Source organism: Schistocerca americana, chromosome 3, assembly GCF_021461395.2.
Source record: "Schistocerca americana isolate TAMUIC-IGC-003095 chromosome 3, iqSchAmer2.1, whole genome shotgun sequence".
Taxonomy (NCBI): Eukaryota; Metazoa; Arthropoda; class Insecta; order Orthoptera; family Acrididae; genus Schistocerca; species Schistocerca americana.
Genome location: NC_060121.1, coordinates 268,337,710 through 268,349,791, shown reverse-complemented (window position 1 = coordinate 268,349,791; position 12,082 = coordinate 268,337,710). Strand labels below are relative to the sequence as shown.

The window sequence follows — 12,082 nt, the reverse complement described above, 5'->3', positions numbered from 1 at the left end:
GGAGTTTTGTTCCAGTGTAGTGGACAACCTTTTGTGCCAAGCTCAAATTTCTATGCTCGCTGTGTATGTCATTCTTCCTCCATGTCTTATGCCCATGATAATTACTATTTGGTTGAAATATCTCTATATTTTTACAGACAAAACACATGAGAGAAAAACTATATTGGCATGTAGTTGTGTATATTTTAAGTTTTCTAAAGCTATTTCTACACGAGTCTCTTGGGCGCGATCCACATATAACTCTTAAAGCTCACTTCTGAGCAATGAACACTTTCCTTGCTAATGGCTGGTTGCCCCAAAAAATAATGCTGTATTCAACGAGTGAGTGAAAATAGCCATAGCATGCCACTTTTGCAGTGTTAGGTTCAACACATGTAGTGACAACCCATAAAGCATACATAGCAGAGCTAAGCCTCTTACAGAGATCTATAATATGCGAAGGCCAGATAATTTTCTTGTCAATGTACATGCCAAGAAATTTAGTTATTTCCATTCTTTCTATTGACTGATTACCACATGACACGTTTATCTCTCTCTCTTTTTCTGTTTTTGTACAGAACCAAATAAAGCTGGTCTTACTGGAATTTAATGAGAGACCATTCACCTTGAACCAATTTACCACATCTGAAAGTATGTGATTAATGGATTCCTCAAGATTACTATCTGTTCTACTGCTCATAAAAATTGTGGTATCATCAGCAAATAATGTAAATTTACATGATAGGCTTGTACATGTTGGTAGATCATTTACAAAAATCAGCAATAATAATGGCCCAAGAATTGAGCTCTGAGGCACCCCACATGTAATGGAACTCCATTCAGAATGTGAAGAAACATCACATACTCCACCTGAGCTATTCGAGACAACTTTTTGTTTTCTGTCTTGGAGATACGACTGTAGCCAATTCCCTGCAACACCACTTATTTCTACTAATTTTGCTTTTTGCAAGAGAATCTGGTGATCAACACAGTCAAATGCTTTACACAAATAACAGAAGACACCAAGTGCTAGCATTTTTTCATTAAGGGTTTCTAGGACTTCATTTGCAAGTGCATAGATTGCATCTTCTGTTGAACGACCCTTTTGAAAGCCAAATTGGTTCTTGCTGAGAACTCCATTCTTCATGAGATGATCAGTAATTCTTACATGTATTAGCTGTTTTAGAATTTTAGAGAAAGCTGTCAGCAAAGAGACAGGTCGATAGTTAGTTCAGTTTTATCTCCCTTTTTGTACAGGGGCTTCACAATGACATACTTAAGCCTACTCGGAACAACACCTTTCTGAAGGGAAACGTTGAAAATATGACAGAGAATGTCCCTTCTCCACACACAAGAATATTTCAATAAATTACTAGAAATATTATCAACTGCTTCAGAGTTCTTACCTTTTAGTGACATGATGATATTTTGAATTTCATCTACAGTGACAGGATTAAGGCGCATTTCTGAAATTGTGTTTGAATATACAGTTTGATAAAGAGTTACAGCTTCATCAACATTGGGCTTGCAACCAATCTGTTGGGTTACTGATAGGAAGTGTTTATTAAAAATCTCAGCCACACTTTTTGGGGTATCTACTAGGGTACCTTCATATCTGATTTTATTTACATCTTCTTTGCTTGTCGTATCTCTTCCTGTTTCTTTTTTAACAATGCTCCAAATTGTTTTTATTTTATTATTAGAATTATCTATTTTCTTTTCATTATAAAGGGCATTTGATTTCTGTATTACATTCTTTACAGTATAATCTATAGTGTTCCCATTTTTGTACATCTTTAGATAATCTTATTGCAGCCTAAGTTTCCCTTTTGGTTTTACATGACTGTTTTATACCTTTTGCAATCCAAGGCCTACTTACAGAATTGGAAGCAATGTTTCTGACCCATTTCTTTGGAACTAGTTCTTCAAGAGAGAACAGAATTCATTTATAAAAGAGTTAAATTTAGTATAAACATTATCAAGGCTACATACTAAAGACCAATCCATTTGCTGCAACCTATGGTTGAAAGCTTCTTTTGCCTCTTTCTTCATTACTCTTATGAATTTCCATTGAGGAAATTGTTTTTTGAACAGATTAACATCATAAAGAGTGAGAATTTGTCCATCATGATCTGAAAGCCCACTTATAACCTGCCTGACAGTACAATTCTGGTGTTTTTATTTTCATCTAAAAAAATGTTATCTATCATAATCTGGGACTCAGATATAATTATTGTTGGGAAGTTTATTACTGATATCAGATTACATAAGCTCATCACAATCTCAAAGTCAATTTTATTCTTATTTTCTGTCATAAAGTTTATATTGACATCACCTGAAACTACAATATCCTTTGCTTTTGCAAGCAACCCTGATAGCAGGAGTTCCATTATATGTAGAAAAGTTTTATGTCACCTGAAGGTGCCCTGTAGACAGCCAACACTATTATTGGGTAGAATTTAGTTATTATTTCTGTTGCACATGCCTCAAATTGTTGTTCCATACAATATTTCTTAATATTTATAGCTTTGTATGCTATACTATCCTTAACATAAATTGCTACTCCACCCTTGTATTTACTTTCCCTACAGTAGTATGTTACTAAACTATAGCTTACTATAGATGGCAAGGCACATTTATCAGTAACATGGTGCTCAGTTAAGCACACAATCTGAGCATTATTTATACAATCCTTTTCATTAATGTTAGTTAGAAGTTGATCTGTTTTGTTTAAGAAGCATCTTATATTTTGATGAAAGAAAGAGATGCCTTCTTCATGCTTTTTTATTCTATTAGTGCCGTTTTTACCTGACTGAGAATCCACTGGAGTCTGTGTTGAGACAGGAGGGAGGAGACACTTGACACTACCTACCGTTGTCCCTTCTCTTTCTTCGGGCCCACACATAAAAAATCGTTGAGATGTGAAGGAGGCTCAGCATTTCTTCTGTCCAACAATCTTTTATTTGGATTGCTTGATGAAGATTTCTTCCCATTTGTTGCGTGTGGAATTTCTGTTTTTCCTGTAGATGTAACATCTTTTTCTTCTTCAGATGACGTTAATCTTGTAGGTGAGATCACAACTTCAACATAGGAGAGCATTTTGGATGGATCTTGCATTTCGATTTGTACACCAACTGACAAGTTATTTTTCTCCTTTACATTTTCAGCACCTGGATATCCTGGCATTCCCATTTCTAGGGCAGTCTGTGACTTGTTTCCCTTAGTGATGTTACTACTATGTTCTCTAATTTGGTGACACATAAATCACTTTCCCTTGTTGTTTAAGTGCATGCCATGTCTAGTATAATGATCCCTTTCATGGGAATGACATTCAGGAAAAGATGCATTAGGAAATGCTTTAGCACTTTTCTGTAGTTTCCTATTGGTGTTTTCGATTTCTATGTTGACACATGATGTAGGAATTAAGTCATATCTTGTTGGTATGCTCGAGAGGATCAAGTTTACATTTCGTAAATTGTTTAAGGCTTTCACTGTTTCTCTGACAGCCTGTTTAGCATTATTATGGTACACATCATTAGAATGTCCTATTAAGACAATAACATCATTTTTTGTGAGTGTCTCCAATAGTTTACTGCAGTCTTTTGTTACTTCATACATAGGTGCATCTGGTTTTGCGAAAGATGTTACATTAATGTTCATTCCACTAAGTGTCTTAGAAATATTTTAAGCATGGCTATCAGCTAGAACTAACACTTTTCTGTCTTTATAACTTATGTCATGGCACTTCATGTTGCCACAGGGAAACGTGCTATCCTCGTTATTCAATTTCGTATAATTTCTGTGTACTTGCAGTACTTTCATGGGAATATTCACAGTATCTAAAGAATAACTCGGTTTTCACAATGTTTGAATTATCGTACAGGTACATTTATCATCTGAAATCACTTCAGAGTTATTTTTGGTAAACACAGCCATTGTAAACACTTGCTGGTATTGTTTCACATGTGAAGGCACTTTCGGCACAATGCAACAGTTCTTATTTTCACTACTGGTACCGTCACTAGATATTTTCACTGTGAGAGATTTTATGAATGTCTCCAAATTGTGAACAAATCTTTTTGCTGCAGTAAGTTCCTGATGATGTGCATCAGCAGTATTTTCTTCTACTCCAAGAGATCATGTTGTGTTTAATCTGTATACAAGTGCTGAGAGGACATGTAAATACAGTGCTTGGGGAATTTGCAAGTTGGAGAAATACAGTATTACAGATTTTTGTGGCTCATTCTGAGAAAGTGAATATTTCTATGGTAGATGTAATGTTAGTCCGTGAAGGATTCTTATATCACTGACCAAATAATGACTGAAATGCATAAAGTTTGAACGTCGGTTGGAGTTTTTATCAACTGTCCATCAGCATTCCTGCTTATGATGGATCAGTCCGATTTCAAAATACTGTTCATGCCAGCCACCGTGATCTGGCTTTTTGCCTTATAGGTGAAAAGTGTACACATTATTTATTTACCACAATTTACTTCCCTTTAAAAGGGTACAACAGCTAGACAGTAGTACAAAGAAGATATAAAAGATATAACACACAATATAATGCTCAACTTCTTGGTTGTTGGGTATTGCACTTGCCACAACCTGATAATCTCTATATGTCAAAGGCAATGTCCTGAGTGACTGACTGATCATCACCAAGCCCAAACTGCTAAGAACAGAAACTTGAAATTTGGAGATCTGGATCTTATACTGTAGGTGTCATTTAAGGATGGAGTTTTCGAAATTTCAACCCTAAGGAGGTGAAACAGGAGATGCAGGCTTTCTAGACCCCCCCTCCCCCCCCCCCCTCAAATTTTAGAGAGCTATGCTCAAGCAAATGAGACACTGTCATATTGGAACCTGGAGTGTCACATACCTTAGGGTAGACACATCTGATATATCTGCGAGAACACTGGAGGGGGAGTGATATCTGCCATGAGAGGCTGAGGAGGATTGGCTAGGGGTCCATATGCCATGAGGGTTGGGGGGAGACGTGGTAACTCAGTTAACACTGGTTTCGGGTCGTCAACTGAGACTGTGCATGTTTTCCATTTTTATCAATTATGAAGGTCTTGATGCCACAGAAAATCACAGTGAATGGTCCTAAATAAATAGGAGTCAATGGGGGCCTGACTATGTCATCCCTAATCCATACCTGAGGGCTAGTGAAGAGGTGTTTTTGGAAAATAATGGTCAAGGATTACAATGCAACAGGGGAGGAGGGTGTTGAAAGTGCACTGCAACCTGCAGCTGATGCAGAAATTGACTATACTGACCCGTTCCCCAGATACTGAAAGGGGATGAAGCAAAAAATTCATCTGGCATCTTCAAAGCTTCGCCATAGACCAACTGCACTGAAGAATGCCTGATATCCTCCTTTAGAATGGTATAAAGTCCCAACAAAACTATAGGCAAGGCAACTGTCCATGCCCCTCTGTGGCATCCCAAGGCACCCTTCAGAATGCAGTCCATACATTCTACCATCACATTGCTACAGGGATGGTAGCTTGTAGTTTGCAGGTGTTTGCAACCTTTCTTACATAGCAATTCATTAAATAATTGGGAATCAAATTGATGGTGCCTGTCAGATGTAATTGCTGTAAGAATACTGGACTGACCAAACCATGTGGAGATGATAGCTCAGTCAATGGCACAAGCAGAAATGTCGGACACTGGGCACACCTCTGTCCACCTCGTAAACCTGTCAATCGAGGTGCAATATAACAAAACCCCTCCAAGCAAGTGTGGTGGTCTACTGCCTCAATGTGAATGTGGGCAAAACAACCTGTATGGGTGGGGATTGCATCTATGGGAGAAGAAGTGTGACAACTGATTTTGTTTTTCTGACATGGTGCCCAGTACCAGCAATCTTTCTGCATTCCCAGCAACATCACTTTGGAGACCACAAACATAGCAGAAGCATTGATGCTAGGATGTGACAACAGGTGCAGAACATTACAGATGGTGTGTGATCACTGTAATGGAATAAATGGGTGCAAAACATTCCAAGAAGTATCGCACCATGGATGAGACTGGGAACCCTGTACTGGAACACATTCAGGTTTCACTAATGGATGCAAGATTGAGCTGACATTGTTATAAAAATGCATAAGAATCTTGATGTTTTGCAATAGATGCGCAATCAATATATGTCAAAGTAGCACAACTGTATGATAAGGAATGCACAACAGTGTTATCAGATCCACAGATGTTGCCGATATCAGCAGGGTATTGGCCAATAAATTCCACATAACAGATCTGACGTTGGGAGTTCAGTTGAGACACCTGCTGAAAAAGTGAAGTTAAGAGTTCATTGACTGCGTAAATTTTGAATTCCACATCTTTCAGAAACTGTCAAAAATTATTGATAGATATATAGCAAGGAGCTCTCTGTCAAAAGCACTCCAGTTTTTTTGCTGTGTAGATAGATTTTTGAAAAGAAAGCCAGTGGCTGCCACACACCTGATACCACTTACTGGAGTACTGCCCCCCACTGCCGACTGGCTCAAATCAACATTGGAAATGGGGTGGATCAATAAGACAACCTTCGCTAAAGACAATTCACAGACCTGAAAGCCTCCTAGGCCAGACCCATCCAAGGGACTTTTCTGACGCTGAAAGTGTGTTTGTCTTTTAGCAGGTCATTGATAGGTTCTTCAATTTCTGAAAACTTTGGCAGGTGTTGCCAGTAATAATTGACCCTACCTACAAACCCACATAGCTCTTTGAATGTGATGGAAAGAGGTACCTGCAAAATACCTGAGGCCCTCTGAAGAGTAGGGGAAATACCATCTCTCAATAAAAGGTAAACCAACAATTTTAGCAAATACACACTTGTCCTTGTTAATTTTGGTGGTGTATGTGTCAAAACAAATGAAAATCATGTTCAGATGAGAGCTATGGTTACTCATGTTATCAGCAAAAACGTACACATTGTCCGCATAACAAAAAATGTGGCTTAAACTATGTAGAATCTCGTCCATAAAATGCTGCCATATCTGAGCAGTATTACAAAGACTGAAAGGCACCATGTGCTGAAATAGCCTGAAAGGCATTATGATGGTGGTTTTGTGCTTGTCTGTCTCTGCCATTGCACACTGTGCAAAAGCCTTAGTGTAGTCTGTTTTGCTGAACACAAAGACACCTAAACTGTTTGTGAAATTGAACATGTTTGGTATCAGTTACCGGTCTGGCACAATGTGGGACTTGAGTCCCCTATAGACACTGCAAAAACGCCAAGACTCATCCTTTCTGAGAACCATTTGTATTGGGGTGGCCGACGTACGTTTAGAGTGAGACACTGTTACATCTGTTAGCATTGCTTCAAAAGTGGCTTTAGCTGCCCCTAGCTTCATCACAGGTAATCGGTGTGGGTGGAAAGTGACAGGCTGTCCCGGCATTGTGTGAATGTGATGGATGGTGGAATGTTGCCACTCTCTCAGTGCCAATACCAGATCCGTGCCACAGGAAATTTGGCAATATCAATGGGTGTCATCATTAAACCTCGTAATTCTGCTGGAGCCTCATACAGAGCCTTTTCCATGTTGGCAGCCTGCTGCTTGAGTATACCATTGCTGTCAATTAGGCCTCTTACAGATACTTCTTCTTTGAAGAAAAGTTCATTGAGATGACTAATCTCCTGCTGTAGTGAAGTGCATTGCTGTTGAAGAGAAGCACACTCCATATGGTCATGTGGAAGATGTAACACAGTCTTCTTGCATGACACACAGTTGTGTGCTCTGCAGCAAGGCATGCACACAATGGGCAGAAATTGTCATGACGCGGAAGATGTGGAAATCTTCATGTCTTCTGATCTGGCGGGATCACATCTGTTGTCAGACATGGAAGGGAGAGTGGCTGGAACTGGAGACTGCACAAGAAGATGACTATGGAGGCCCATAAATAATGAAAAAAATTTAAGAAAATTGGCATCCAATATGGGGTAGACATGTTGGCCACTAAGAAACACCATGAAGGTGAGAAACCATCCAGGAGATCCAATGTCATATGACTCCAGCCATATGTCTGAATTGAAGATTGATTTCCAGCTGTTAGTGGAGGGATGCCAGAAAACTGAGGCTTGTCCTTTGCGTCCTGTGGAATAACACTTATCTCTTAATCTGTGGTGACCAAAAATTCAATTCCAAACATCTTATTCAAGATGAATAATCATGAAGATTCACATTTAGCAGAAACTGTGGCATTGTGCATTTCAGGCAGGTGCCTACTGGCTGTAGTACGGACACATGCAGATGTACACATCTGTTGTTGCCATTTGAGAACCCACACATTAGTGAACATTGTCTAGCATTGCACCCAAAGTGTCTATGGAACCAGCAACACTCAAATTGGCATGGAAGCCGCTCATCAGTGCACCATATGCTCCTTGGGCTGCCATCTACCAGCTTGGCATTGAGTCTTGCCAGTTCAGTGAGGGTTTGCTCCGTAGATGGCTATAGTGGTTGCACAGCCAACTGCCCAGCATGTGAAACATAACTTGGCATGCTGGATGTACACAGTTCAGGATCAGGGTCCATAATCTCATCAATTGCTGCACATGAATTAACCATTTATCACATGCAAGTGCCACAGCATCTGCCTTTAAAGCATATTCAACCGCTGTCACATCATTAAATGTGGACAAAACTCTGTGAACAGCCCACAGGAGACAACATAACCATCAACTGTTCTGAAAGGAGTCCTGGACTCATCAAAGCACAAAGTAAGTGCAGTAGCTGGGAAGGGGATTCACCAGCACCAAAATTACTGTCCACAGTCTTTTGTAAACAATATTTTGGGGACACAAGGAAATGCTGCAAAATAGTTTCTCTTAACGCTGCAAAAGAATGATGAGACAGAATATCCTCCACTTGCTCAATAATATTTGAGCCCATCTGTGAAATGACAATGGCAAATTGGTCCACATCTGAAGTAATGTTGCGCAATTGAAAAATGGTATCCACTTGTGCCAGCTACAATTGCGGGCTTGTAGGCCAACAAGCAGTAGATTTACATTATCCCTTGAAGTGTCACTGGAAGAAGCAGTATGTAATTTAGGAACTGTAGGAGACTGTAGGAAAGAACCAGTTGCTGGCAATCCTTGATCTTCTGTCTTGATGGTGGCAGGTGGCATCATCATAATGTTGGAGCATAATTATAGCTCAGAATGAAAAAGAAATTCCACAATGGATCACACTGGGGTCTCTACTATAGGTGACAAGTGTACGTGGTATGCACTTTACTGAATATTTCTTTATTTACCACAAATTACTTCCCATCAAAAGAGCACTACACAGCCACATTTTTGCAGCTAGACAGTAGTACAAATAAGATACAAAACATAATAAAACAAAAGGTATAACACACAATGTTTGACTTCTTGGTTGTTGGGAATTGCACTTCCCACAACCTGATAATCTCTTTATACAAAAGGCTGTGTGCTGATTGACTAGCTCACCATCACCCAGCCCAAACTACTTAGGACAGAAACTTGAAATTTTGGGAAGATGTGGATCTTATGCTATAGGCATCATTTAAGAAGGGATTTTTGAAATTTCAACCCTAAGGAGGTGAAATAGGGGATGAAGTTCTTTTTTTTAATGTCACTATTAAGGCAATTTTGAAGCTAGGGTTCAAAAATTGGTATTTGGTTTATTGGTCACAAATAAAGAAATACGTGTTACAGCAGTTTTGGAAATTTAATTCTGTGAGGGTGAAACTGAGGGTGAAACCATTTTTTGAAAATGTATCAAAGAATTATTAATGTTTTTTAGAGCTACATCTATGAACTTTAGTATTTGACTCCTTGGTTACAGATTTAAAAAAATCAAAGATTATTAATGTTTTTTAGAGCTACATCTATGAACTTTAGTATTTGACTCCTTGGTTACAGATTTTAAAAAATATGTGTTTTAGTGTTTTTGGAAATTGAACCTCTAAGGGGGTAAAATAGGAATGAGATTGTTTGCGAAAATATTTTATTATAAAAGCAGTTTTAAAGCTATATCTATGAAAATATAAATTTAGCTTCTCATTAATGATATGAATATAATAGAAAGAAACATTCCACATGGGAAAAATATATTAAAAATGCTGTGACTTACCAAGCGAGAAAGCGCTGGTAGATAGACACAATAAAAAACACATAAATTTCAACCCACGGTTGCTTCATCAGGAAAGAGGGAAGTAGAGGGAAAGATGAAAGGATGTGGGTTTTAAGGGAGAGGGTAAGGAGTCATTCCAATCCCGGAAGCAGAAAGACTTACCTTAGGGAGAAAAAGGGACAGGTATACACTCGCACACACACACACACACACATATCCATCCGCACATATACAGACACAAGCAGACATATGTAAAGGCAAAGAGTTTGGGCAGAGATGTCAGTCGAGGCGGAAGTACAGAGGCAAAGATGTTGTTGAGTGACAAGTGATGTACGAGGGGTGGCAACTTGAAATTAGCTAATTTGGTATTTCACTTTTTCGTTAAACATAAAAAAAATATTTGTTAGGAGATGAAAGTTTCTGTGGAAATATCTCCATAATAATGCAAAAGGCATGATTAATAAAACCTTTGGACTCCAGCTATCAGAATCACTTTTTGGTCAAAGTGCACTCTGAAAAGATGATGCTTCTATGGCCTTAATTAGTGTGAAGTGCTTAGAAGGTGTTGCAATTTATGAACAACATAAAAATTTGATTAAATAAAAACAAAAAAGTCTCTGCTTGCCATACAGTCTACGCAAGCCAAGCAGGGGGTTCTAAGCTAGTTTATCATATGTGACATACACTGAAAAACATCATGTGACTTGCTGCTGAAAATTCTGGGAAATTCTAGGACTACTATGGTTCAAATCAGCAGAACAGTATAAAACACTCACTCACACACACACACACACACACACACACACACACACACACACAGAGAGAGAGAGAGAGAGAGAGAGAGAGAGAGAGAGAGAGAGAGAGAGAGAGAGAGTCCATTTCTCTTTCATGTACTTACAATTCCATGCTCCTGCAGAACATCAACATCCTGAAAGAAACTCTCTTCTTCATCCACATCAGAGTATTCTGATGCTACTACTTGATCTCCCTTGTCCATTTCTGTAGATATGACATAAAATAAATATTTTGATAAACAAACATTAGCAATTTAAACAATTGTAATATGAAATTAAACTTGCTGTTTGTTATATTATTTTTACCATTATAGTATGACCTCATGAAACTGGTGTTAGAATGGTAAAGTTATATGTATGCAACACTTATATTCACTGTAATAAGAATACTAAAAAATGAAATTTTAATCACAGAAGCAGGAAACATGTTATTTATCACTAGGCAGCCACAGAACAGGAGAAAAATTTTTAGAATATAGATTTTTGAGATTAACAATAACAGTGCCCTGTTTTGGTGTTTGTCTTCAATCCATATTGATTAATATTTTATATTGGAAGCAAGCATGAAGTTTTAACCCAGATCTTCAGAGGCCTGTTTTTCCCAGTTTAACAACACACCCTGCCGCCAGAATTACCTTTTCAGAATGAGGAGTATGTTCACTAGGAATTCTCACATCATGCAAATAAAATTAATGTTATGCCATTTAAAATTTTGCTATTACATTGATTATTCCATAAAATTTCAGGAAATCTGCCAAATATGCATAACTTCTGCCTTGATAATTCATTTCAGATCTTACTGACCATTATCAGGTGTTGATGATGTTGGTTTTAGGATGCTTTACAGCATGTTTATTTAAGCTCTTAAAAATATGACTGTATGCAGTAAGTGAACTGATCAAAGAAGTCTTTCCTTAAAATGTTACTGTGATAATGTTCTATAGAAATATCTTAGCAGCTTCTTTCAGAATGTGAACACAATTGTAGAGCTTGATGGGCCACCCATGTGGATCAAACATGTGAGAAGAGCTGATCTCTGAAGCTTCTTCCCACTTCCTGGAACAATGTTGCTTCACGTTTAAATTATATTGGACTGATTCACAATAATGCATAAAATACTACTTTTAGTAGTTAAAATTATGATTTTAAAAATAGGTATACTAAAACAAAGAATACAAATATATATGATTTTGTGTGTGTGTG

General features: G+C 38.1%; 1 protein-coding gene across 1 annotated transcript in view; it reads right to left on the bottom strand.

Annotated features, from left to right (window-relative positions):
* The window catches only part of LOC124607139 (meiotic recombination protein DMC1/LIM15 homolog), a 117,997-nt gene extending 106,917 nt beyond the window's left edge, over positions 1 to 11,080 (bottom strand). Inside the window, exon 1 of the mRNA XM_047139347.1 lies at positions 10,984 to 11,080. The gene's annotated coding sequence lies outside the window, so the exon portion shown is untranslated. The remainder of the gene's footprint in view (positions 1 to 10,983) is intronic.
* Positions 11,081 to 12,082: the final 1,002 nt, after the last annotated feature.